Genomic DNA, 6,052 nt, shown 5'->3' with positions numbered 1-6,052 from the left:
TCATACACCCACGCTTCCCTTTAGAGCGCGTTCTTTATCGTTGTGATGTTGACTTTTATTGTATAAAATAGTTCATATTTTCTGAAAATAGTTATATTTGTTATTGATTTTTGTATGCCAGTTGCATGAGATATAGAAAAAGAAGTTTATTTCGAAAAGGTAGTTGTTTTATATAGAGAGTAAATATTCGATGTTTACAAATGTAAAATAAGACTTGGACTCCAAAGAAAAAACATTTGGATCTCAATTTACAAGTATCATATTGTCAAGTTGTAGAGTATATACTATTTGTCCACAATAGTGCTGACAACTGCACACTGGACTTGGTATGACGTATACAACGGCATATCAGAGAGAATACCGCAGATCTTGCATTTTGACAACGGCGATTGCACAAATATGATCACCTAGCATAGGACACAATTAAATATATTTCTATTCTTTGCTGATGAAAAGACATAAGATACACTAGATAAAAGCGACAAAACCATTTCCATATTCATGAGACATCTCTGCCGACTATATCATGAGCATGTGTTTATGAACCACTTTTAAATATGATGATACCAGTTGTTCGCGAAACTGGGAGCGTATCCTGTTCCACCGGCGGATCTTGTCACAAACACATGCAAAGGCAAGTCAATTGTTAACCTAAAAACAAGGGAACGTATGGTACAAAGATACGAGGATCATATTAACATCATTTTGAAAGAAGAATTATGATGGTATGGGCCGTATGGTTTTACGGATTAATAAATCTTTAACTTGTTTGCTCGTCACACCGAAGGCCAGGGGTCGAATCCCCACATGGGTACAGTGCGAGAAGTCCACCTTTGCTATCCCCGGGCAATATTGCTGAAATATTGCTAAAAGCGGCGTAAAACCAAACTCACTCAACACTTTGTGTGTATCCCACTAGTCAAGATGTACACACGGCTAGTCTGTGTCCAAGCGTGTAAGATAGGGACAAAATAAAGCCACAACCCAGAGTTGCCTTGCTTTTCTGAACTGTTGTAGCCTTGCACTACTGACAAGACGTTTCAATTTGAAACTTTGAGATGTCCAAATTCTGATTTATAATGTTCCAAACTCTTTTGAGGGTATGAAATCGAGTACTCTATAAACCTTCAAAGAAAAAGAGAGGAGTTTCGTGTCACGTACTTCTTACAAAATCTCAGTTTGATGTTAAGACCATATATAGTTTTGCCGTTGTGTACACGGAGACAGCTGCGACGCAGCGTAGTAATGAGAGGGTTGTACACTGCTTCTAGCAGTACTTCAGCTAAATCACGGCGTGACTGCTGTACATGTGGCCGCAAATCCTGAAGTGACACAAGATGTTGACATTTATAACTCAAGAGGAAGGGTTTCATTCAGACCAAAGATACCATTCCTTGCGAATCTGGGATTCGACCACAGAATCCGGTAGATCCTGAAACGGCTAAGACGTGTAACGCCTACGACCAATGGCCTTGGATCATCAGTTAAGTCATCAACTATAAAAACATTAAAAAAATAAACACATTATCAAAAATAATAATTAAAACATGAAAACATGAAAAACGTCACTTGAAAGGAAGCCTTGATATATCTCTAACGTACATTGACATACGATGACGAATGTAAAGAAACAACTGATGCAATCGGTGATGACATTGATTAGCCACCCACGTCACGTAGCATCCTTATGAATATTTTACAGTAATGTAATTGAACCAGAGAACGATGGTTGTATTGATCAGCTTCGCGAAGACCTTTCAACACGCAACTTTGTTTATATGTGAGAAACTGACATTCAGAGACACAAGTGAGCTTGTACAGATGTCATAATTAAATAACGTCCTGGTACTTCAGCCGATTGTCTATATAGTTTATGCATTTTGGGTCAATTGTTTCGGTAAACGCCCGTTGAGGTGTCGTTTTGTCTTAAACTCTCCCAGAAGTATTTGCCGATATTGGGGGTTTAGTGAGGATTGTCCATGCACTGAGAAAAACACGTTGGGATGTCATAGACTGAGAGGAAGACCGCTCATCGACCTGAAGACTGTATAATGCAGGCTATCCCTTGGTCACCTGTCATGAGCTATTGTAACGCCATCCTGTTAATACATCACTCGCGGTCTTGGTTGGGGAATCACTTTTCTATTTAATTAAGTGCATTTTGTTGGAGTGAGTGAGTAAGTTGGGTTAAACACCGCTTTGAACAGTATTCCAATTATAATTGGGCGTTTCCGCTAGATGTAGGAGCATGTACTTTGAGGCCACAGAAAACAAATTTGCTATATGACGTCGGTCTGTGACTATTCGACTGTTGGTCAACAAACCAGTGGTTGACTAGTTCAGATAAGGTGAAATGCCGTTTAACGTCGTGTCCAAGATTATTGCATTTATATAACGACATGCTTACACGTGTGTGTATGGCTGCTTGTACGAGTCCAGACTTATGCCGATTGTATCATGCTAGCCCACTGAGATACCAGTTTAACAGGAATACCCCAGTGTACACAGTATACTATCTCCGATCCAGCTCTTGTTTTAGCCCCTTTATTTTATGCCGAACGCCAGGCAGAGTAACAGTACCATCTTACAACGTCTATTGGTTAAGACCCAGCCGGGGATCGAACCCCGAACCTTCCGCTCTCCGGGCGAACGCTGTACCACCAGACCACCAGACCACGGAGGCGATGACAAGTTCAGCATCCGTTCATGCCGTAGGGGGGCATGCATGGTGACACAATCAGCCAAACAAGTCAGGCACTGTAACCTCCCGATCCCCTTAAGTCGGCACTAAACGATAAGAATAGGGCTCTCGGCCTCCGTGCCGCAGTGTCCCCAGAGGAGTTTAACATGCCCCTGGTATAGCAGGTACAGAAGCTCACCTCTATACAGTGATATCACATTAAAGCTGTGAGGACGTGCTGACCTAAACTCCCGGGCAAAGGAAGTATATATCCATGTTTGATGTGGCTAAGAAATGGTTTTTCGATGGTGATGTATTTGATACAGGCATCATAGTTGTGTTTTGGATCTTAAGTTTGCAGTGTTTTGGCGACTGTTTTCAGCCTAGTAACGTTTTGATAACGTTTGTAATTTTTTGGTCAAATCCAGTTTTCAAGTGCATACTTTCTTTTGTCCGATAGTTTAGTTATGTTTGTAAGCAAGACATAATACACAATAATTGGATACACTGGTTTGCTATAGATCCTCTGAAGATGTTGTGATGAACCTCATACTTTGTTGTATATTCTGTGAGAAGATTAATGTCTACAAGTCATTCTCCACAGTCTTATTTCCCTGCTATGATTCCAGGGAAACGCATGTAAAACAGAGTCAGAGGTATTGCTGGATACTGACAAGGAACATAATTATGTACATATATATGTACCTGTAAGAACAACAAAAGTAATAAGTAAAGCACAGTGGGGGTTTGTGTGTGCTCTGGGGTAGACTATGATCACCTGTAGCAGTAATTACATGCTACAGTATGCAAGAGGTAACCAACTTCTCCCGTTACACTTGACCGCCAGATGACCACAAGTGATTAGCGGTGCCTTGTGTCAACTGACCATCGGTTGCCTATTTCATCCAATTACAAGCGTGAAAATATGGCTCAGAATGATACTCAAAACCAGCCTTTATGGATGTGAACTACTCCAGGGACATCAAGGGACAACATCCCGTTCTGTTGGAAGGCACGCAAACATATCTCCTTCACTATTGTGAATCTTGGAATTTGGACAATTACTGCATATATTGATAAATGCAAACTTTTATTTCCTGGTCGTTTATGCAATCTGAACTGTAATAACTTTGCAAAAAAAAATTTGTGCGTCCATTGCAAGCCCTGTCAATTCAAAGACAATCTGTGGTGAACTTAAATCAACACTTGATCTGGGTACCTACCTTTGTACATATACTTGGTATGGTACTTTCCCCCCAAAATTGAAATGGAGTAATCATGTTAATGAAACCAAATGCAAATACGAAGAACAATTATGGCTCACAATTGTATCAAATAACGCAAACATGTCCCGTTATAAGAGAATTCATACGAAATTAACATACCATGTACTTTGACAATTAGCTTTTGTGTACCCGGAATATCGACCTGATTTACAGCTTTGTGTGAAAGTGAATGCAAGCTCTGTAATAGAAATGCTTTCGACTATGACAGCCACATTATCTTACATTGTGAAGCCCTTATATCAGAAAGAAATGCGTATTTCTCTTCTCCCATTGATTTACGTGACGTTCAAAAATATGTTGATTTTGAAATGCAAGACGAAACAGATATGTTATCATTCTTATTTGGGGCTGAAACAAAATTTACTCACAATCTGGATCAACACATCTGGGAAGCTATTATACTTCAATTCGCCTCGTATCTATACAAACTAAGGCATCTTTTGATATATACCTTTTAGTGAATATCTGTCTTCCTTTAGGTATCTGAATTTGATTAACTGCGAGTAATTGTAACTCTGTTATGCCTTGTTGTATTGTGTTAACCGCGTGTAATTGAATATATTTCCATTGTAATCCTCGGAATGACATCAATCCCCCCCCCCCCCCCCCCCCAATCGATAGGAAACATCGTTCCCTTAACCTTAATCATGTTTTTGCACTGATACAATCGGTTTCATAATGTATCAATGTAACAGTGACAAGTAACAGATGTACGTACTCGTTCAGACCGGAAGTTAACACCACACTTAGAACATATCTCTTTTGTTTTCACAATAATTAAGTTTAAACTTTAATTAAGTATAAACTTAAAAATTGGACGTTACTGAAACGTTACTAGGCTGGAAACAGTCGTCGAAGGACTACAGCTTCAAAACACAACTATGATACCCGTATTAAATGCATCATCATCGAATGACCACTTTTTTGTTTGTTTGAGGTTTGGCCATCAAACATTGTTATGTACGTCCTTTAGCCCAGCAGTTTATACTAACACGTCACCCATGCAGCAACAGTGTAGAATAGTCCACAACTTTATATCCATGTGTATTAAAACAGATTTGACTGGGATGTATGGTACATTATACGATTTATGTGGCAGATGCAACTTAAAGGAAGGCATCGACCCATGTCTGGGAGACTTAATGTGCCACATGATCTTAATATGTCACAACGTAATTCCCTTTCTGTATATGACACCAGTTAGAACTACCGGTAAGAAAAAACGGACGCTACGATAACTAAGCCTCCATATTGCTTTCAGCATAAAGCTGCACTTGAATTTAGCACTCGACAGTCACCTTAAATTCTTAAGGGTGAAATTACTATGGCAGTAATTTGGGATAAATTTGACACGTCGCACAGATACAATATCTGATCGGCGGATTGTTCGTCATGCCACGACGGCGTGCGTCGGTGTTCACGATGTTTACCACTGGTTTACCGGGACCAATAAGTGGCCGGCGTTATAGAGATGAATATTACTGAGTGCAGCGTAAAATAACAGTCACTCACTCTTAAACTTATTTTCATAAACCAATTCCGTAGCACCCTCTCCAATCCAAAACAGAAATCTTGTAGATTTGGCCGATTTTCTATCATAAGAACCCATGGAGGTATCAGACATATGAAGTTATCATAAGTTAAAAATTAGATGTATGACCAACTATCAACACTTGCACGAAGTTTAAAAGTAGGAAATTGATATTTCACAATACCAGAATAGTTTAAAAGAAATAGTATTAAAATCTGTTGTGTCTCCAGAACACAGGTGTATTTTTGCGTTATTTCATGTCAAACAGTTTATCAAAGATTACTGCACTTCGAAATAGTCTTGCGTCTATATTTCACCTTCAGTCGACAGCCCCTATACTCCCAGAAAGTGATTCGTTCAAGGAGGAAGTCTCGCTTTGTTTCATGAACCTGTGATGTCCAGTTCGGAGAGGAGATGTGCGTACACCTAATTAGCTAACAATGTAAGTAATTTATATGTACTTCCAAGTACCATGTTTTTGTGAATGTAAGTACTAACATATCGACCTGCGATTAATCAATACATGGTGTCGGAGGTGATTCAGGGGACGGTTGG

Source organism: Haliotis cracherodii, unplaced genomic scaffold, assembly GCF_022045235.1.
Source record: "Haliotis cracherodii isolate W230 unplaced genomic scaffold, xgHalCrac1.p SCAF_16, whole genome shotgun sequence".
Taxonomy (NCBI): domain Eukaryota; kingdom Metazoa; phylum Mollusca; class Gastropoda; order Lepetellida; family Haliotidae; genus Haliotis; species Haliotis cracherodii.
Note: the sequence above shows the minus strand (reverse complement) of the source record.